This window comes from Cinclus cinclus, chromosome 1, assembly GCF_963662255.1.
Source record: "Cinclus cinclus chromosome 1, bCinCin1.1, whole genome shotgun sequence".
Taxonomy (NCBI): Eukaryota; Metazoa; Chordata; class Aves; order Passeriformes; family Cinclidae; genus Cinclus; species Cinclus cinclus.
In genome coordinates, this window is record NC_085046.1 from 34,301,611 (window position 1) to 34,324,708 (window position 23,098).

At 39.9% G+C, this 23,098-nt stretch overlaps 1 protein-coding gene across 2 annotated transcripts in view; it reads left to right on the plus strand.

Moving 5' to 3' along the window:
• The window catches only part of CHN2 (chimerin 2), a 157,864-nt gene that overhangs the window by 94,362 nt on the left and 40,404 nt on the right, over positions 1–23,098 (plus strand). The gene's annotated exons all lie outside the window — the stretch shown is intronic.

A 23,098-nucleotide genomic window follows, 5' to 3' on the forward strand; every position in this document is an offset into this window, starting at 1 on the left:
GATTTTAGTGTTCAGTGTGCTGGTCAGCTAGTTGGGAACTACATCCAGTTTTTATTTGGAAAGCAGGGAGTGAATTTGCTGTCATGTAGTCATGACAAGTATGAGAGATCAGCTTTTTTATGTGTATCCCTGTGTCTCCAGGGTATTTCTAGCAGAATTAACTGTTGGGTTCACATATCTACTTTGGCTGATTATTTACAGGTTTGGATTTCTCAGTAAGAATAATTACTTGAGTAACTGACCTGACATAGCGACCTATCCATCCTCTATAACAAATTAATTCCATTGACAATTACACTTTTTAGGGAAGGCATACTAATGCAGGGAAGGCCTTTGGAGAATGGCATAACAACAAGTCCTCCGTTCACATTTTATTTCAAAATTAATCCACTGGTGATGGTAGTTTTTGGTTGAATTGAATGGTATTGTAATATCCAAGAGGAGAAGATGCCACTGAGACATCCAATGCTTGTTCATTTGATTCCTGTGATTGGACACTGGGTGATTTTGAATGCTTTAACAGGCGTAAGAAAAGGAATTTTTACTTTATTTGAAGCACAGTGAGAAGTAGACATAGTGCAGTGTGACAAATTTTTTTGTGTAGGTGTTTCTGTGTAAGTAAGGGAATGGTCCAGAGGGTGCTCTGGAACTGGATCCTTACTGGGATTATTGTAAATATTATTACATACATGTAGTGTAAGAAAATAAACATGGTGATTGAAAACCATGCTACATTCTGTAGGAAATCAGAAAAATTTGATTAGTGGAAGGACAAATACAGTTATGTTTAGTTTTATTTACAGCTTTTGCAGTTGAGGAACAAGTCTTTTGTTATTCTCAAAGTGCTCTCAAAAGCTTCAGAGGGGGTTGCTCTAGTACCAAATATTCCATAACAGGTTGTGTTTTCTGTTGTGCTTGTAGTTGGATGCCATTCTTTAGGCTGGGCAGCTTTAAGTAGGCATTGTAAAAACCTTTTTAGACCAAGAGAAGGCAAACCATTACTGAAGGGAGCCTGGCCTCTCTCCTTCTCCACCAGCGTTTTACTCATGTACGATTTTGTGCAGCTTCACAACAGGTGACACTAGCAAACAGCTCCAGATTAAAATTTACTCAGCCAGAAGAAAAAAAAAAATAAATTTTTTTCCACGTCTGCTATCTGATCCAACTCATATGAATGGAAGTGCATCACAAGACTCTTCCCAGCTCAAAAAACATAACAGCTCAAAAAATTACTATGCTGGCTTAATATGAGGGGAGTGCTGCATTTTACTTCCACATACCTGTGCTTGAAAATGTTTGGAATTGGTGTAATGCTCTGGCAATAGTGAAAACACACCTCTGGACCTCATTGATTATTGTATTAGGTCTTCTTTTGTATTGCTGCTGAATGAAATTTAAGTGTTTCGAGGATTATTTGTCTCTGAGGTGATTCATAATATGAAAGGCAGGTCCTTGGCCTACAAGGACTTGTGCTCATCTTGATTTCTGTATGTGCAGGCAGGAGCAGCCTGCAAGGCTGGGCTCTGTGGCTGTGCTGTCATGTAAAAATAGCTGGCTTCAGCTAGGCAGCTACGTTGTTGGCAACCCTCTCTGCTTTCCTCCCACAGAGGGGAAAAGCAGAAGGAAGAATAGCAGCTGTTTCTAACATATTTTTCTTGCCAGGAGGAGTAGGAGCAATCACAGCTCTAAGAGGAGTGGGGCTAAATAGGCAAGGGGGTCTGCTCAGGCTGAAGACCTGATGTACATACCTGATGTAGCAGCTGAAGCCTTAATACTGATGATTAGGACTTTCCGTGGGCTTCTCTACCAGTACCAGTATTCCATATCTCTTGCAAATTCATGTGAAAAAAAAAAATATGAGATCTACTAAAATATTAGCAACTAATATAAAAGCTCATGAAAGTCTGTATTGAAGCCCACCATGGCTGCTTTTGATTCAAATGCTCCTGAGGGAAGTCATGAGAGGTTTGGTAGCAGAGACTGGGGGGTCATCTTCCATTCTGTTACTCACAGATAAAGTATGGACTGGGCTTTGGAATGAGCTGGTGAATTATCAAGCAACTGTCAGTACTAAGGAAATGGGGATAAAACAGGATAAAGGGAATTTCATGTAGTCCTCTGAAATAGAAGAGTATCATGGGGAAGCAGCAGTTCAGTGAGAGTTCTATCAGATGTTTTGCTCGAGGCTGATATGTCTTGTACAGCATTTTAGACAAAGGCCATGGTTTGTCTACAAATCACAACCTTCACCCACTTCAATAAACTCTAGTTAATTTCAGACCCCTAGAAATAATTTAATGAATATTCAGTATGACATTTTTCTTCAAAGTAAATTCTTTGATGAATGTGTGAAAAAAAATTCTTTTTTTTTTTTCCCCCTCTGGCCAGCTGCACAGGTAAAATGTTAAAAAATAAGATTATTGAGCTGGATTATTTGAAAGTGCTGCCTAGAGTGTTTGAATGATCCAGAAATGATGGGGCAATTCATATACGCAGGACAGAAACTTCCATTATTTCTCAAGAGGAGGATGAGAATTCAGTGCTTTAAGGTTAAGCACCAATACTCTCCAAAGAAATTAGGCTCTTTACAAGCGAGATGTTGTTTCATACTGAAACTAATGCCAGAGTGTGAATGTGCAGCTGAAGGCATGCATCTCCTAGGTGGGGTTGTTAACACCATCCAGGGAGTCTGCTCATTCTGTCGCCTGCTCCCACATTGACAGTAGGGATTATTCAATGTCTCTGTCACTCCAGTGCCACTGCTTCCGTGGGGTGGGTCGGCAGAGGGGGGCCAACAACACACAGGAGGCAGGAGGAGCCAGCACTCAGATGAGATGTCTTGGTACTGCCTGGGGTACTTGTCTGTTCCCGTAATGATAACTTCTTTGAGGTTGTAATTAGTGGAGTCATGCCCATTCCAGAAGGGGATGTGATAATTGGGCTGGATTAAGCTGTTATTGTTCATGGGTTTTTTTATCCAACAATTTTTATATCTGGCCTAAGAAAACATTAATACTCTAAGATACTTAATGCTGGTGTTCCATCCAAAAGTTATTTCTGTCTGATTTTGAAGAGGTGTTTGATATGTAGACACAAATTCTAAATTTTAGCCTGAATAGTTTAACAGATCTTTAATCGGAAAGGAATGGCAATGATTTTTAGGAATTAAGTGTTGTGGGAGAACAGCATGTTGCAGATTCTTTCTTAGCAGTGTAGGCAATTGTCTTTTTAACAGGATCCAGGTTCAACAAAGATTTTGGATAGGGAGAGAGATTTTTGTGCAAAGGAAATTTGATGATCACATGTTGTCTGTTTAGAGTTGTGATTTATTTTTGGGCAAATTGTGATTGCCTGATTTACATTTGCTCTGCTTATGGAATGCTGTACTTGGAGCAAGTGATCACATACTAGAGGATGTAGGGCAGGTAAGTACCTGGTATTGGTGCAGTCTGTAATTAATTACCAGTAGTTCAAGTTAATGGTGAATGTAGGAGAAGTGTAGCCTGCTGTAAGCAATTAATCCTCACGTATAGGAGTGAAAAAAAATTGCAGTAATCTGTCAGTAAAATATGTAGTTCTGAACCATTTATTGCTATCATGTTTTTCTGCAAATGCTGCCCTTACTGAGTCAGCAGTCTTCATGCCACAGAAAGGGAGTAATCCTACCTCAGCAAGTGTAATTTGGAAAATATATTTGAAAATAATTAATTGAAAATAAATAATTGAAATGTTGGAAGTAAATGCAAACTTGTAGTTTCATGAATGCTCTGATCAGGTAAAAGCTGTTGCAGTTGCTGATGGAAAAGCCATCCTGGTTCTCTTGCACTTGCACTTTCAATCCCACTCCTGTGACCTGCCCTGTGAACTACTGCAACCACCCCATGCCTTGGGTGAGACCTGGATGCTGTGACACAGTGCCCTGTGTCAGACAAAGGCTGTGTCCCACAGCTTGTTTCTTTGCTGTGCTGGTCTGATGAGAAGAGCAGGCTGGAGTTAAAGAAAAACCTTGGCAGCATTTGAGCTTAAAGTGTTTGAGAAAAGAATGATCTTAATCTGTCTGAAAGAGGACAAACTGTTGGTAAGTGCAGTAAAGATTAAGGAAGACTTTTTCCGGTGCCAGGTCTCTGCTTACTTGGGTTCTGGCAAAGCTCCCATCAACTTCTCTCCTAGTCAGATCTGGCTCAGTCAGTTCAAACATACCAGTTGTACATGAAATATGAGTTTGCTTGGAGCCTGGGCTGCAGTACTTGCTCTGCTTTCTGGCTGCAAGTACATGCCAGAAGCAGCATGAGGCATTTAGCAGTGATGGTCTGTACAGAACAGTGCAGAGTTTGAGCTAAACCAAGAGCGAGCTCTTCGTGGAGTCTTCACTTAACAGTGCAGAAAACTCTGTGTTCCTGTTTGGCATGGTAGCCTCTCTGTATCTGTTTTGGTGGAACTCATAATGAGACATTGAAGTGCAAATGACAGAGCCCACAGTTAACACCGCAGCTTAAAGTGCTGAAATTATTAGCATATTATGAAGTCTGGGAGGCTGTAGATTTCCTTGGCAGAAAATCCCACACAAGTAATAGACAGATAAGAAAACTATTACTATTAAGGCAAAGGTGAAAAGGAAGAACATCTTTGCTAGAGGTTGATACTACTCTCCTCATTAATCATGCTGCTCACACATAGTTCCCCATAGAAGAAAATGCAAGTCTTCTAGGAAAGACTGTTTTCTAACATCCCTTAACTGGCGATGTTAGATGTAGTTAGATGTTAGATGTAATCTGGTTATGGAACTAAATTTTTTAGGGGCACTGCTGTTTTTCTTACGTCAAAATTGTACAAGAGGCAGTCAATTTTAAGACAAACTGTGTTCTGGTTCAATTTTTGTAGGTATTGGACACTTTTACATTGTTATTCACACCACATCCCTTTCTGAAGGCTTTTTAGCCTTATCTTACAAGTCCATTTTTGTCTCTTCATTGAGAAAATGGTGCCATAGGTAGTGCTATTAGCCAACAGTAAAGAAATCTTTTCAGTCTTTCATTTATTCATTATTCTTCCCATTCTGCAGCTCCTCTAAAGCTCTAATGATCCTATTACAAGTTGCCAGATAGCGTTTAATTCTCTGCTGGGATGTCTATCCAGATGCTGAGCATTTCCTTCCACAGGAGGGCTGCAGGGTACTGTGCTGCCCCAGCAGCAGATCCTGGGGTTAAGAAGGCAGTGAGCAGAAACATCAGTTCCTGCAGACTCTGGGCTGGAAAGGCACTGATAATTTGATATGGTGTATTTTACATTTCCTTCAATTCCTTTCTTTTTGCAGCATGTTGGTCAGAATAAATTAAAATGCTCAATTCTACACGGATGTTAGCAACCCACCATAGTCCTTTATTACAGGTTGCAGTCACACTCCTGTATGCATGGCCACAGAAGTCACAAGGGACTTCTCCCTGGCAGTACTAATTTTTCCCAGAAGATGTTCAGACACCACACTGATAAAAAGCAACATAAATCCTGTAAACAAAGGTGGCCTTTATCTCCAGGGTTAAGTAATACATGCAGTGATAAAAGGTGTGTGGCATTTTTGCTGCTAGAAGCAACAAACTAATTCATCAAAATGACTTTGGGAGTAATGAATTCCTTTCATCAGTCACTCAGGCTTGTCCTGCAAGAGTAGTATTCTACACACAGGTTACTACACGTACATACTTAATTGTAGCATGCCTTGACACAGTACTTAACTTCATAGCTGACTCTCTTCTTTAAATAACTTAGCAATTCAGGAGTGATTCCATCCAGAATACTCTTTGGTATTACAGCAGAACAAGGAGGAGTTTATAGTGATACAGTAGGTCTACCTGCACAGATGTTTTAATAGATTTATATTTCAAATGACAAACAGCATCATACCAAAAATATATCTGGCTGATTGTTTTCTTTTGCCCTTCAGTGTTGGCATTCTTTTGTATTTTCCAGCTGTGTCTCTGCAGCTTTTTGTTCATTTAGTGCATCATAAATAAAAATAAGAAAGCTACCAGCATAAAACTGTGGGAAGTGTCTGTTTCAATTCCTTCCCTTTGGCTGTCTGTGTTTAGGCACAGGGAAATGGACAGTGCTTTGTAGTTGGCTGTGGCACTCCTAACTATTACCTAATATTTAGCCTGATTAAACAAGGATTTTTGAAAGGAATATTTTTATCAATTATAACAGTAGTGGAAATTGAGGGAATCAAGAGAAAGGGAGGTTCCATAGCAAAGCATTTTCTTACATTGCTTCCCTGAACTGTTAACATCTCTCCAGATCCCTGGGTTATGTTGTGTTATTACCACCAGCTTAGAATTCATGACTTTTGCCTCAAGCAGAATAAGTGATATAATTATGCCTGAAGAGAACTTGTAAGTTGGAGACAATACTGATTTACACAAATGACATGATGCAGTGAATATAACCTGATCCAAATGCTACTGGATTAAGGAAAAGACCCCCAAGGATTTTACTGAGTCTTGGAACAGTTCAGGGCATTGCTAAGCATATGGAGCGAAGATAAATAATCAAGTTTTTTCCACCACAGTGTTTTCCAATTCAGTGTTTTTGAAAGACAGCCAAATGGAAGCAATGTGAACATCACAAGCAGGTTGAAATTTTCTCAGATGAGAATTTCAGTTTAGTACTAAAAATTATTCAGTACACCAGAAGTGCTTATAGTACTCCTAAGGCAAATGCCACTTGTCTCTTCAAGTACAGTACTGTGTATCTGCAGGTAGGGTCTACTAAATTATTAAATTAAACCTTTTCTCTTGGGCATATTCCTCTTATGATCTTAATAATACTACTAAAGCTGAATGTTTGTTGCATAAAAACAGTGCTTAGTTTGATGTACTAAAAATGAAATCTTGTGTGAGGGTATATTATCTTGGCTTTTATACTCTACACAGTTTGTTGGCATTAAATTCATATAAACAAACTTCTGCAGCGTTTGGGATGGAGCCTTCAGCATAAACATTTCGTTTGTCTAGTCACTGGAAAATGAAAAGGCATTTTTTAAGTAAAAATCTATACTTGATCATCCTGCACAAATCTTGAGACACTGTGTAGGAATAGGCACTAAAATTTTGCAAGCACCTTTAAACTGCCTTGTTTTGATATTGGAAGACAAGAGTTCAACTTCTTAAATATAAGAGAGAGATTAATTTCTGGTAGTGAAGGACTTTGAATTGGTGTCAAGAAGAGTATTTAAGTTGTGAGTAATATTTTTCCTTTATATTTTGATTAGAAAATAAGTATTTTAAGTGGTGTGCGTGTATAGGTCATATACTGGCTTGGCTAATTATAAGGAAAAAAAATCACCTGTCCTCTGTGTTCATGCTGAATATGATAAGAAATGATAGGACTGAAATACAGTGACGAGCATTGCAGTTTAACTATTAGGGGAGAAAAGAAAGAATAATGAAATGCTGGGCTAGAGTGCCTCAGAGGGTGACAAAATCTCCCTCATCAGAAGGCATAGAAACATATTAGAAACTATCAGGCAGAAATGGCACAGATAGCATGGATACCTGAGGAAGGCAGGAGAAGGACACCTCACAGTACCTTCTAGTCCTATTTCTCTGCAGTTTTCTGTGTCTGAAAATATATTATCTAGGCTCTGATTCATCTTGGCTAGATGAAAACAATGTACTAAAGTAGCTAAGGACTGGTTATATTTGATTCCTCCCCCTGGCAGGAAGGAACATTCAACCTTCAGTTCAGAATTGCCCCTGCACTAGTGAGGCATTAACTGCAGCCACAATCCTGGTGTCCGAGGCTTTCTCATTTGGTCTCTCACTGCAGAGAGACAGGTTAGCAGCCTGCATCCACATCCTGCAGCTCGGATACTGGGAATCCAGGTGCAGGTATCTCCCTGGTCACCCTAAGGCTGGGTCAGCAGCAAACCGAGTTAACAGATTAATAATTACCTGTCTCAGTTAATAGAGCTTGATGGATCTGCCAGGCAGAAGAAGGCAGCAGCCTGGGCAGGAGGACAGCTGGTAGTGGCCACAGTGAGGCATGTTCTGTTGGCTGTTCTCAGATGAGGTTGGACTACAAAGTTTGGAATCCAGTTGCAAAAACCACTCATATTTGGAAAAGAGGACTCTGTGGAGTGACAAGTACAAATAGTAACAGTGGGCTTTTCCTTTCAATGCGTTCTCAGCTCTGGAGATTAGTGGGACTGCGCACAGTCGTCAGCATGAGTTATAAAGGAATGCTGCCAGTGAGACTTGATTGCCTTTTTGATAGATTTACAAAAGTACTGAGTGAAAAGAATGCAGCAGATGCAGAATAATTGGATTTTTAGTAAAGTAGTATAATCTCTCATGAAACTGCACTCTTGACATTAATTCAAATTTGTTTGGCTCATGAACGTGGTTACACGGACCAAAACTAGGTAGAGGAATTTCAAGCAAAGAATAGAGATAGACAGCAACTTGATGAGCTGGGGGAAAGTGTCTGATGAAGTACTGCAGGAACAGGAGTTTCATTTAAGATTTTTATTGATCTGGAAAAAGTGCAAACAAGACATCACCAAAAACTCAGGACAGTTTGTGCTATGATGTCGCTCAGTATAGAAATTTAATCCTTAGGAACATAATGAGAGGCAATGACAGAAGCAACGAGAGAATCTGTTAGAATTTTTAAGAGGAAAATTTGACAGTTTTTAAGTGCATAGAAAGGAGCCAAGCCACACACAAGCAGTAGCTCTTCTTTAGGGTGGGTTGTTTTTATTTAAGCCAGGTGTGTCACTATAAAGCAAAGGCTGGAGGTGACGAAGGAGGAGACTGCCATGGCTTCAAGAGAAATTGCCTTCAGTGCTTTTGAAGATGTAATACTTTGAAAGCATCTTTCCCTGATCTTCTGCTGATTCTGTCCACCAAAGCAGTACCTATAGCTTTGGTGACTCATCCAGTTTTGGCAAGCTGTAAGCTAGAAATAGTGCTTCATCTTCACAGAAAAATTCTGCCCAGTACCTTTAGGCAGGGAGGTGTGAGAAATCTGTGCCAGGTGCCATTTGGCTGGAGGTACAAGACAGCTTTTCTGAAGTCTGTCAGGCTTGTTTGGGACCCTGACAGCAGGGATAACCCTCTGAGGTCAGTTTTCAGTGCCTTCTGCATTGCTTATGGTAGTCTGAGTTGCAGGCTCCTCAAAAAAGAAGGATGGCCTGGAAGTGTAGCTTCCACAGTTTCTCAGGAGCAAAACAGAAGTTGACACAGGGCTTTTTCTGGGGGAGGAAAGGGACAAATCTGGAGAATATGTTTCCAGGTAACTCTGCCTAGACTCCATGCAACCTAGGCTTGCAGAGAACAGCTTGGGAGGAATCAATCAAGATGATTTATGAATGAAATTGTCACAATTAAACACTAGGTGGCACGTTTACTTAAGAGTTTCTGGGGACTGAATTAGGGTATCTTACGCTTCTAACATCCATTTGTGCTTGTGCAGTGAGTTGTTTCATGGGAACATGACCACCCAATGTCATTTTTTTTACAACAAGCTATCATCTTGTTCTTAAAAAACGTGGCACAATACCACCATCTCTTACTTCAGCCTTAGAGTTAGTCTTTAGCTTCTCAAGGTCACTTTTGTTTTAAAACAGATTGTGAAATGCAGTGCTGAAGGAATAGCTGTGTACATAGATATACAGAAGGGTCCAGTCTCAGAAGACTTACGTAAATAGTGACAGGGGTTAATATGCAAAGATATCATGTGGTTTACTTGTTACCTGAAAAGCTAATGTGGGAGTATATAATATATATATAATTTATATATATATATATATGTTACATATAATTTAAAATTCAAATGAAGAAGACATTTATTCTTATGTGAACGAAAAGCACAGCTTTTGATTTCAGAGCTGGGATTTTAAAGTAATGGCATCCAATGGTTAGGGCTAAATACTTATTGGCAGAAAATGTGCTTTTATTCTGCATGTCTGTGTGACATGTTTTACATCATCCAGGCTGCAGTTTTAATGTATGCTGTTGCTTCTCTATTGGTGAAAGAACAAATGCAGCCATCTTCTGTTGTGTGAAAAAAAAACCCTTTTCACACAGTTCATCCTTGAGAAAAGCCAGGGCCACAGTCATCACCAGGGCAGAGCACTTAGCTTCTGCCAAAAAAATACTGTTCAGTATGTCTGCTCTAAGTTGACAAATAGATCCTTTGGACTAACTGCAGATACCGTGAAGATAAGCTTCGTTCATGCAAGAGATATCCATATTGCTGATTGCACAGGATTTTTCAGCTCTCCCTGGAAGGGAGTTGTAGGTATCCCACCAGCCAAAATTCTGGGATGAATCCTACTGTCTGTCAGTCTACTCTGCCATAACTTATGTATGGACCTGAGTTGACAGAATTGATTTTTACCTGTAGGGTGTGATCCTGTACAAACAAGGCTGACCGTATAAAAAAGGAGATGAATATGTAGGAGTGTGATCATTATGCCAGTGCTGAGGAGTGTGGAAAATAGACTTTGACATAGGAACAAGGTTATGGGGATAGATCCTTTCCTTGCTTGTCACTAGGTGTGCCCTAGACATGCCTGGTGCTGGAATTAGTGCTCTAATAATCTTTAAGACCTCTCCAACCCAAGCCGTTCTATGATTCTGTGATTCTATGGTTTTAACAGCTTGAATTAGGACATCAAAACTGTGTCCAAAGCATCTGTACTCTGGCATCAGGACAGTCTTTGTGATCTATACCACAAAGATGAATTTATGCCTGTTTATATTTTCTGTGCCCATATTCTGTAAGGGGTTTTATGTCTGTTATTTTTGCAGGCCTCAGGAAATCCTGATAGGGCAGCACATAATTTGGACAGTGAGAAGCTGTCCTGCATGTCCATGGCTGAATCCTTGATTGCTGCCAGGCTGCATTCATAAACCTGTGGTGGTTTCCTACCAAAGTACATGGAGAGACACCTGGGAAACTGTTTAAAATAAATCAATTCTATTTCTTTATATATTTTAAGAAGTAGAGGGAAAATATTTTTTCATTTATTTCTCTCTTCCTTTAATTTGATCTATCCAATCAGTGGACTTCCCTAAATCCATCTGGTCCATAACGCATTGCTGAAATTGAAGCCAAGTGAATTTGTAGACAGCTTAAGGCACTTCCAGAATGGCTGAAATTGAAGTATACTGCCAGAGATTGGACTAAAGAGAGTATTTTCAAGGATGCTGTTCACCTGATTTGGTTTCTCATGAACCTCAAAGTACTAGGAATTAAGAGAAAACTCTGGATTGTGGTTTCTTTGCGGGCTGGCAGAATCCCAGTTGAACAGAGTCAAGTCATCATGTGATATAACTTGCTTTCTGAGACCCTGCATTCAATGCAGGATTCATGTAACTTCCACATGATACTTTGTAGGGAATTTTTCCATGTGTGGCTTTTTAATGAGCTCCATGGCCTATTTCCCTTCTCCACGTGCGAGCAGTGTGCAAACTCTGTATCATCCACCTCTAGACACTGAATTTCTTGAGAAAATACAAAATTTTCTCTGATTTCCTTTGTTCTACTTCTCACTAAATCTGACCTTGCACATATAAAGAAAGGAAAAAGGTAGCTAGGGTACCTGTAGTGTTTTCTTTCTTTGTAGGTCACAGTGTGTGCTCTCAAACAAAGGTGTGGTGCTGCCCCAGCTGAAATGAGAGCAAGCCTGTGCAGCCATGGGTCAAGGCACGTAGCTGTCCCATTAGAGCTGCCCAGGACTAGAAATGTGGACCAATGTGTTGTGATACTCATCCCCAGGGCCCAGTGCCTTGGGGCTGAGCTGAGCCAGCCTCCTAAGCAAGCACAGCCTGAGATGTCTGTGGAGTAATAAATACTCATATCTTCTCAGAGTCAGAAGAACCCTCTGGTGCTAGCAAATGGAGGTGGGGAGCTTGATTCTTCTGCAAGTTGTATTTGAGGTAGCAGGCTGCAAATAAAGGAACAGCAGCTGAAACATTGATACTTTTCCAGTTTATTGCCTATTTTCCTTTAAAACATGAGTACAAGTACCTGAATAAGGGTAAGAACCATGGCACTAATCAGAAAGAGGAGATTAAAAATTTCAGCCATCAGCAGCCTTTCTGACTGCATGTAAATTGGCTTAACAACTGTGGAGGTTTGCACTCTAACACCACCACCTACGTTTATCTTGCCAGGTGCTGCTGAGAATAATTTAGTATTTTGAATAGTTGTGTGTTTAGAGATGTGTACAAGAATGCAGAGAAAGTCCTTGAACATTTAATATTCCAATAAACAAATGAAAAAAGAAGTTAATTCAGTTTTTGATAGCATTCCAAATCTAATATAGCATTATCAGAGACAACTGAGAAAAGAACATATTCTTATAAATCCTTTGTATTTTTTCCTTCTGTAAAAATTTAGCTGATGAATTTGTGCATAGAAAATAAGTCTTGATACTCTCAGCTTCACATGACTTTAGAAAACACAAGTTCTGCATCATCCTCAAGGAAAAAAGCCAATACAGTAAAATTTGATAACAGTATAACTGAGTATTTATTGCAACAGGGAAGATGTATTTTTCACAAGGCTTAAAAAAGAGCCAAGGGAGTGGGGGATGGGGGGAATTTAGGAAACAGTTTTATAATAGCTCCTGTGGGACCATGGAGCATTTTGGATGCTCCAGGTAATACTAGTTTATAATTTTATTATTGTTGTTCCATTCACAATTCACTGCATTCCAAGATGCTATCCATGGCCTTTTGGAGTATAATTACATTTTTCACTTGATCTGTAATTTAGTTGCTGGAACAAGAAGACAAAAGTTTGTTTGGAATCAGACCTGACAGCCAGGAGGCTGAAGTGCTGACATTAGTCTGTCTCTGACAGGTCTATGCCTCATGTTTTGTCTATGCATGTGTTTGTGATAAATTTAAAAGCAAGAAACTTAGTAAAAAGGATTCTCAGCCCACACACAGGTGCAGGCAAAATGCAAGTAATGAGCATTGAACTGTCTGTTTTATTTTCAGCAGCATGTCTTTTTTTGGGGGGGTGCTGGAGTTTTTTTTGGCTTGCTTTCCCAGAACCTGGTGAAAGCAGCTGTCACACAGAGCACCAGAGGCTACTTTCCTCCTTCCATTAGCAGTGCACATTCTGTTAAACTTGAATCCATATTACTGAGCTGGTTTTCTGCCTTTGCCATTTTTACATAGCCCAGTTGGTCCATTGGTGGACCTCTGTACTGAAAACCTGTTGTGTTGGTGTGATTGGCATTTGCTAGCCAAATAATAGGAAGTTCTTCACTGTCTGCCCTTCACTTCTGCATGTAGTCATGAATTAATGTCTCTATCTCAGCAGTTGGTGAGATCCCTCCTTATGGCTTCCACTAAGACCTTATCTCCACTGCTATTGCTCAAGAGATTTTACACGTGAACACTTTCTTCGATTCACAGAAAGGAAAGCAGGAAAGCAAAGATGCAAAACCAGTATCTTTAGGGCAGAAGTGCAGATCTGTCTTGCTCAAGAGTGATGTGTCATTGGCTATGGTAATTAGGGTTGTTTTGTAAATATGGTCTCATGATGGTTTATTTGGAATGGTAATACTGATGCACAGGATATTTTGTATACCTAACAGCTGCAGAAGTCAGTCTGTAGAGGAGGGCGTGTGGTGGGGGGAGGTTAGGGAGGCACACATGTGCCAGTGGAAGTGTCACTAAAGGTCAGGGTTGTACCCAAGCATGGCTCCATGACAAGCCAAGACCAAGCCTGTTTTGACATTGTAGTCAGGGCCAGTGAGGTGTTGCTGCCAAAAAACTGTGATAAATCCCAGAAGAATAAGTACAACCTCCAGCAGATTTTCTTTTAATTAACATCTCTTTATTGATCTCAGTGGCAAACCCAGAAAAGACAGTTATTGTCAAGAAACTGCAGAGCCATGAGAAACAGAAACAATAGCAGAAGTGACATAAAAGGCTTTGTAAAAAATTGCTTACTTTTCTCAGTCATCAGCCTTTTTCCTTGAATGTTCTTCTGTGGCACAATGCCAAAGTCAAAACATTTTGCCTTAATTACACTTTTATGGATATCTTGATAGTTCAGGCTTCTGGATCTAAAAACTACAGAATTTTTAATACATCTCTGTAGGTAAGTGTAAAACAAATACAGAAGAGGTACTGCTACAGGTTTCATCAGGTTTAGTCTCCAAAGCCTGCACTTCCAAACTCCCCTGACTTTAATAAATCTTCCCTCAGATGTGTAGACAAGGATGTGATTTTCATCTAAAGATAGCACCACAGGGATGTGGCAAGCCTTTGGTTGTGAACAGTGAGATGGGAGCAAAGGTTTCAACATAGCAGCTCTTGACTCAGTTCATCCCTTGGTTCAACAGGTCTCACCACATCAGCTTTTCAGCTCTGAGTAAAATTTCACATTGTGTGCTTAGGAGAGACACAGTAAATGGAGTGTTCTTTTACCCGTTAAACATTTTGCAGCTTCCACATCTATGACTTTGCTGAGGCCTCATGGGTGTATCTCTGGTAATGGTGCTTTGAGCTTTACCTTCCTTAGCTTTGGGCCCTTCTGTTCAGTCTAATTACTTGCTTTTACAGGACTTTACTTTTTTCTTCTCAAAATCAAGCTTGAGAACTTTTGGTGGTGTAATAAAGGAGTCCAGGGGACTTGTTCTGACACATGAGACTGTCCAAGCCAGAAGCTGAGAAGAGTGATTTTGAAATACAGTCTCTAAGAAAGTTAAAACCATGGATTTGGTTAGATTCCACATCTTTGGAAGGAGACACTTCAAAACAAGGAGCTATTGCTGGATATAAAGATGTGGTCTGTATATGTCCCACAGCAGTTATCAATATTTTCTCTATTTTATATCTTGTTTAAAATACAAATGCTGGGCTGTCACTACAGAAGAAATTCTGCGGCTCTGTTCGGAGGGATAGGCAATAAAATTGAACATTGTCTTCCAGTAGTGAAGTCCCCTCGGGCTGTGCTTCAGCCTTTTCCACCAGGCAAGAGGGACAGGAGAGGCAGTGACTGCTAACTGCACCGTCTGCACTCCCATCAGCAGATGCTGATGGGCAGCAGGAATATGAAACCACTGGGCTTTTAGAAAGCTGCCAGCTTTCTACCAGCTGCTACAGCCACCATTAGTTTGCCCCAGGATACGAGACACTGAGTTACTGCCATTGCCACCCTTCAGTGAAGGGGAAACTCCAGCAGTAGGCCACTGCTGATAATTAGAAGAACAAACCCAGGTGCCTGGACCTTGGGAAGAGGCAGCACCAAGCTCTGATGTACAGTCCCATCCTTTGCTTCTCTGTGGGATGACCAAAATAAATATCATAGCTGTTCTTGTGGTGTTCTACCCCAGAGAGGGAAGAGTGTGTAGCACCAGATTTTATTTATACCTCTTCCCACTGGATATTTGCAAATCCTTCCCACTAGCCTGAAGATCAGCCTCAGTCCGTCTTTAGCAACATGAATCTCTTAAAAGGGGTGAAGTGACAAATAATTTTGCACAGGTTTATCCAGATTCTGTTACAAAGAGAAACACGTGATAAGAAGCGTGACTTCCTGTTGCTGCTGCTAAGAACAGAGCATTAGTAATTTCTTCTGATGAGTGACATCGCTTCCAGAGAAGCAATGAGAAAAAAGCAGACATCAAAAATATGAAATAAATATCTGTCTGGGCATATCTTAGTGTCTGTTGACTTCCCTTTTCATTTAAACAACATATACACATTTCTAAACAAACTCTCAAGGATCAAACATGGGAATTTTTAAGGGATATACAGAAATTGCCTTCTTATCTGAGTTGTAAGTGATGTTGAAGGCACAGCAACAAGTGGAAAGAAGTCTTCCAAATTCAGAATAAAATGGCTGTATACTACAGACACATATATATAATTAAGGCTTGGATCCAGCTAAGCCACAGTATTTATTTTTAGGAGCAATCCTTTAAAATACCCAGGGATTGTGATAAATGTTCTGCTTACCATCATTTAAAGGAAGAAGATTATTAAAAAATAAAACTAATTCTTTTTGGCCCCAAATGGATACCATAACTATTATGCAGATGTTGAATATAACTAATATATGAGTATGAAAATTATGTAAAGCAAAAGAAGTTCCAGATTAAGAAACTGTTGGATCTGGTTCTCCAACAGCTTGTATCAGTTTGAGGCTGGTGTAAGGTCTGCCTGCCAACAACAGGCATTGAAGATTTGGAGCATTATTTTTGTGGAATACACACACCTTTTTTAACAACAAATTTAACAATAAATTTTAAGGAATTCTATATCCATAATATTTTTTTTTCTAGAAAAAGGACACCTTTTTTTTAGTGTGTGCTCATGTACACAATAAAGGAAAAAGTGCTGGCACTGTTGTCATTGCCCTTTTTTAACTTCCTCAAGGTCATTGAGGCTGGTTGTGGGAAACCCTCCTTGGGAAGTATTTTCATATCGTACATTAAGTGCATGGCAATCTCAGCTTTTTCCTTATTAACTAATTCAAGAAATTATGGACACTACAGTGTCCATAGCAGGATTAATCAGAGCAACATCAGGACAGACCGTCTCTATGAGGCTGCTCAAGCCCTTGCTGACTTGTTTCAGAAGTCAAAGTGGAAATGGGGGCTCCCCTGAGACTCTAGGGAAAGGTGTATGAAAGACTTTTTAAAACAGTAGATAACTTGGTCTCCTTCTCTGAAGCAGATGCTTATCAGGAGGCATGATCTTTTAAGTGTAGCATTTTTAGAAGAGGAGCATGGAAGAGAAAGGAGAAAAACCACTGACTGCAGGGGGATCTGGACTGGAAAAAAGGCAATTTGGAGCTGCTCCATGAAAAAAACCTAAATACCCCTGCTCTTTGGGACCCAAAAAATATCAGACTGACTGAGAACACAGCCTGCTTTGTGTTTCTCCTCAGCCTTTTATATTCCCTGCCAGCAAACAAGCATGTTGAGCCTCAACATTTTAGGTCTCAGATTGGGATTCTATGTTGGGATTCTGCCTGCAAAGTTCTCAGGTGTTGCTCCGAATAATCTTGGGAGAAATGACAACTTTCAGCCAAGTCAGCTGTGATAAAGTGCAGCAAAGGTTGCAAATTCAATTGCTATATAAAATTGTCTCTCAGAAGCATCCCCCAGAAGGAATTTTGCCTTAACACTCTAAGAATTTAAGGAGAGGGATCTTGGTCAAAACATCACATGAGAAACCAACAGACTTGTCTCTAATCTGATGCACTGAAATATTTCCCTCTCCCCCTTGCCTTGTGGTTCTTCCTTCAGTCATTTTCATTTCCTTTATTTAAGCTATCATCCTAGAAACCACTTTATGCCACCCTTCGTTTTCCTCATTATTTCCCCTCTTGCCTTCCCAGGACAAGAAAAAGTCTTTCTTTTGGCTTTTTCCCACTTTATGCTTCAGAAACCCCAACACAGATACCCTGGTTTCTGCCTATGGAGCACCGGCACAGCAGAGGAAAACTGTCACCTTCTGCCACAGCACAGAAGATGCAAGAAGAACCAGCAGCAAAGGGGTTAAAGGGAGTCCCATTGCAAAGATATGCAATGCCTTGAAATTTTAAGCACTAAAATCTATTAATATGTTAAAGAATAAATCTCTGCGAGTCCAGATAGTTCTGGTTGACACAAAACACTTGGAGCCAGTTATAAAGGGGTTTTTTTTTTACTTTATTTTGAGCATTGGAATTGCCTGGGTCCCCTATTCATTTGTTCTGTATCTTTCTGCACACTATACTCCCACTTCAGCAAGCCCAGCCATCCCTCCAGACCTCTCACACATCCATCCCTCACCTCCATTCCTCCTTCCTCTAACCTCTTCTCCCCTTATTTCCTTTTCATTTTGCCACCTGCAAAGGAGGTAGAAGGCATTGCTCCCAGGCTGGTCAGGAAGGAGCACAGCAGCTCAGACCACATCTGTCATCTTAATCAAGCTATCAAGTTTCATGATGCTCAGACTGTTGCTCCATCAATTTAAGCTAAAATCACTGTTCAAAAGATAGTCAGGGCAAGTGGCAAAAGAGATTGACATACACTTGCAATCACATTTCTAAGGCAGCCTGGCTAATTTGAAGCTGGTATTACTTTTTTTTTTATTTTTGATAATATTTTTAAGCTCCATAGATAGAGTTTCCAGGCATATTTTTTACCTTCCTGAAAGTGTAAGTGTGGTGATAAGATATACCTCTGCCTTTTGTTCCACCCTATCTTTGTAAACATATTTCTATGTGCAAAATGCATGGCTGCAGGGGCTCCACTGATTGCAACCAGTGCCACACAGCCTGCTTCTGGGTATTTGTGACTTGCCAGCTTATTATATTTCACAGATTGGCTTCAGGTGGCTTAAAAAAAAAAAAATCAGAATTTTGTTTTTCCCTTAATGGCACAGGTGTAGCTGACCACAATTTTCACTGCTTGATAGCTGCTGGAAGAAAATGTGTCTGTGGGTGAGTTGGGCATTTCACCAAAAGTCTGCTCATTTGTAATTGTGAGGAGGGTGAGTCCTTCCACTCCAAAAAGTAGCTGGTATTTTTACAAGGGGTGGAGGAGAAAAAAGAGGTTTTACTCAAGGTGTTTTTCACATAGTTAAGTAGCATCTGGCTCACAGACTTCTCTCTTTTCAAGTGGACTGAGGGGGAAAAGAACAATTGCTCCTGCCTTTAGCTCCTAGGAGTAGCAGCTTTAGAAGGGGCAAAGACCCCTTATCTTTACCTACAGTGGGTAAAATTGGGGGGAGTCTCTTTCCTTTTCCTCATCTGTTGGAGATCTCTGAGAAATTTCTCATTTTTACCTCCTTCCCTCGAAATGGGGGCTCTGGGTGAAAAGGGCATCACCCTTCTGTGAATGATTTAGATCCCTAGCTAAGGAACATACACTGCCTCCTCACAGAAGTGGTGAGAAGGGCCTCCAGAGTGGGTCTTGTCTTTGTAGCTGAGTAGACACCAGAATCATTCAGGACAATCTGTTCTGAACCAATTTGCAAACTGCAGTTTCCCAAATTTTGCTTGGAGCTACAACCGCTCAGCGGTACAGAAAATAATACAACAGAAAAATAGGCATCAAATGGCATCCTCTAAGTTTGGTTTCTTTTAAATCTGTGATTTAAAATTCGCTTTACTTCTAAAACTCATTCTCCATTTATCTGATTGCCCTGTTTTCAAGGGAGATTGAGCTTCCTTCTCTTCTTCAGCAGGACTGTTCTGGTGAGTTACTGTCTTGGTTATGCAGAGGGATAAATGCGTGATTTTCTCTATTTGAAAAAGGCCCAAAAATCATTCTTCTGCTCAGCCTCAGCCATTTGGCTGGGAGATTTCCACATATGTGTCAAGCTGGATTTTCTTCTCTGACTGCTGAAAACTACTCAGATGAGGTTGAGGGAAAGTACAAGCTTTTGACAGCACACAGAAGATTCCAGCTAATGTAGTTCATTGGGAGTTCTTCTACACAGCATTTTTCTGGTAAAAAATGCCAACTCCTTATGGTGCAGGCTCAGGTCCAACAAATTGCTCACTTTAACAGATAGAGTCTGAAGGAGCCTGAGGTTGGCCAACACATGACACTCTCCCTTTTAGGACTTAAATATTCTGGATGCATAGTCTCATAATTGCCCTGTTGTCAGCAAAAAATAATGAAAATTCATTGATTCCTTATGCTCTTCCTATGATTGACCCATCCACGAAGTTATTACCTACTCTTTGCTGAGCTGTTCTGGCTCATACTGCATATGTCTGTCCTTGTTTTTTTAAGCTTTGGTCCAGTCTGGGCAATTAACCATGTTGAAGTCATTGGGGTTCCCCAACACACACTTTTAGCTTGGGAAAGGGATTCACACTGTTCCAGGAGTCCAAAGAAATTAGATTAAAGAGTCAATGTTAAAGGAGCTTTGAAGGCACAATGCCTGACAGAGGGTCACCAGTACAACCTCAGCTGTGCGTTTACATGATGGGGGAAGCTTTAGTTATAGGATCTGTTTCTTTTGTGTGGGTTTCCTGCCTCACTCAGTGCACTGGAGAACCTTTGCTCCACTAAAGCAGCATGGTTATATAGTTAAACATGCTGCTTTCCCTGGGTTCAGTTCAAGCAGTTTAAAAATAAGAATTTCCAAACTTTGCTTTCCCCTGAATGCCACAGCTCTAGCTGACTACTATTTCAATTGTCTCCACTTTTTGATGACTATTAAGTCATGGCTGTGCATGAGTGGGTGGCTGTGGGCAAGCAGCTTTGCCCAGCTATTTATGGAAGTGAAAGGCACGTGATGAAAATGAAAAAGAAGTCTACTGCAGTGATGAAAGTGGTTGAAAGTTGCACAATAGGCTGGATTACATCCCTGCCAGAGCCTTCATTTTGTATTGGAAAATAGTTCAAACATGTTAAGAAGCTAATGGGGCTACTTCTACTACTGAGTGCACAAATTAGATTCTGCAGAAGTATTGAGTAAGTGCAGGTGAAGCTAATGGGATCTGTTATCTAAATATAGGAAATAATATAGCCTATTAAATTTTATTTTAAAAATGCAAGCTGCAACTCAAATTGGTGCCAAAAATGAGAAAAGACTAATATAACGAGTCAGCCTCTTGTCAATGAACCAGGAATAATACCAGCTTTCTGATAAAAACTGTTGTGCAGCATCCAAACTCCACAGCTTCCCAAATCCCAGACAAGCCAGGAGGGAAGGGAGGGTCATTAACATTCTGGATTCTGAAGAGTCTGAGAGGAACATGCGTGATGTGAACTAGCTTGGAGAAAAATAGTCTGTGCTCTTGTAAACACAGACAGCATCATAAGACTTCAAGGGTCAGAGCTCAGCTTGAATTAAGACAGATCTCTCTTATTTAATATTTAGCATTGGGAGGATGAAAGAAGTATTGCCCTAGAAAAATCAGTTTTTAAATTCTGCTGAATGCTGGGATTTCATTTTAGAAATAAATAAGGATGTTCTTTCCTTTGCTTTGCACTTCAAAGATTTACATATGTGACAATGAGTAATCAGCTGTTTGCTGAGTGCAAGTCAGTGTGATGGAAAAATAGCCACCGGTTTGTTCCGTCAAGTCATGGGAAGAAGCAAATAAAACAAATGACACAGGGAATGTTTGATGGTTTTTTAAGAGCCTAATATGGCTGATTAGAGCATTTTTTTACCGCTAAGGGTAACAACCATCTTTGTGGTTGTTAGAAGCAAAATTTTTTGGTCAGAATGTTGTGATAAAAATGAAAATACTTCCCACCACCCAGAAGCAAGTGTCTGCTTGTCTCATAGATATCCTGAGGAATAATACTATTAATAGTTTCTCTTGTTAATGTATTTTTTCTTTAGTAACACTAATGTGTACTAGGCACTTTATGTACAAATATGGAAGCAAGTTGCTTTTCCTAGAAACTTGTAATCAAGTGGGATTTGCCTGAAGTGGGGTAAAATGAATCTTTGTGGGCTGTGTTTATTTATCTGTTATTTGTAAACAATTTATCTTTCATGCCCAGCTGCGACAGGTCTTGTTTTACAAAACCAAAAACATAATAGATGATCCACAGTAAAGTCTAAGCATGGCCTACAGCTGGAATTGTATTTTCAGGGAGATAAAAAACCAACCAACCAATTAAACACCAAAATCAAAAAAAAATATTATATTGGTAGTTCAGTCTTGCTTGGTACTCTTCCTTGGCTAGTCACTCTCCAAAATCCAGCCAATCTCAGAAACCCATCCAAGTAGATGTTTCTGTAGCCTGCCAGGTTTAAATATTAGAAGGAAATGGGAGAAGCAAAGTTCCCAGTGCTGGTGGAGAACCATTGGGTAGAAGTGAATGCCAGGGAGCCCAGTGCAGATGCTGGGTGTTCTGGGCATCCTGTCCTCACCAAGAAGAGAAGGCTGATGGCTACAGCCTGGCATGCAGAGCCTCAGGTGGATGCTCCAGTTTTGCTCCTGAACAAATGGCCTGGAAGTTCCTTCGTGCTAGAGGTGGTAAAGCAGGGAAGAGTCTTGCACAGTCTGCATGAGGGAAAAAAAAATCACATCCTCATTGGCATTTTAAGTTATGTAAGGCAGTGCTCTTCCTGATGGCTGAGGAGAGATACTCACTCTAATAAATTTTGCTGATTGCTGGTACCATTTTAGGGAAAGATGATTTATCTTCCTTGGGTAAACAATTAAGGTTCTTGCCAAAGACATTCTCTGATGCAGCTTCTGGAGATTCCCATTTTAGTTGTATGCTTCTTTGCACAATCTTTTATTAAACAATAGCATTTGAAAGGTATGCAGGAAGAATAGGTGACATGTTTTTCTAAAACAAACTTTCTTTTGATTTGACTATGAACTTAGATCCATGTGAAAAAAATGTCAGTCTTTCTAAATGCTATGTTTTTTCACTATATATCCTCTACTATAAAATACAGTTGTGTAGGAAGATAATATCCAGATTTTGCATTCAAATATTTGCATATTTCTGATGAACCATTCTGTTACCCATACACAATTTACCACAATAATGTCTAGCTTAGAGACAGACTATGGGTATATGAGGGTGGTATTTACTGTGTATGGCTCCAGTTAACATGCCAAGTCTTTCTTTGGTCTTTAATACATTTTTCAAATGTGTACAACTAATTAAATTCAGATATAGAGATTGTTCTGTACTGATACACATATTATATGCATATATAGTGTGTGCGTAGCATTTCAAAAGATATGTACATACGCAGACATACTAAAGACAAGTAGTTAGTTACATTACATGCATATAATAGATTCATAAATATAAAATACTTTCACTGTTCTTTGGTTTCCATGCAGATTTATGGTCTGTCAAATGGATTAAAGCCGGTGGCTGCTGCATAGTCAAGTAGGCAGCTGTTCAGTATTTATTTTTATCTTCATTGCTGAAAAAGTAGGCCCACTGCTCATTAAATTAATCCTGGTTCTTTCAGTAAGCACTGTCTCCTTCAACAGGAGTACAGGTTAGAGATATTTGGAAGTTTTCCAGCAATACTTAGGGTTTTTTTCCTTTTTATTTTTCAGAAAATATGTATTTGAGCCTGAAATGTTTCGGTTGGAAAAAAAAAATACTTGAGTCCAAGTGACCATATGTATTCAC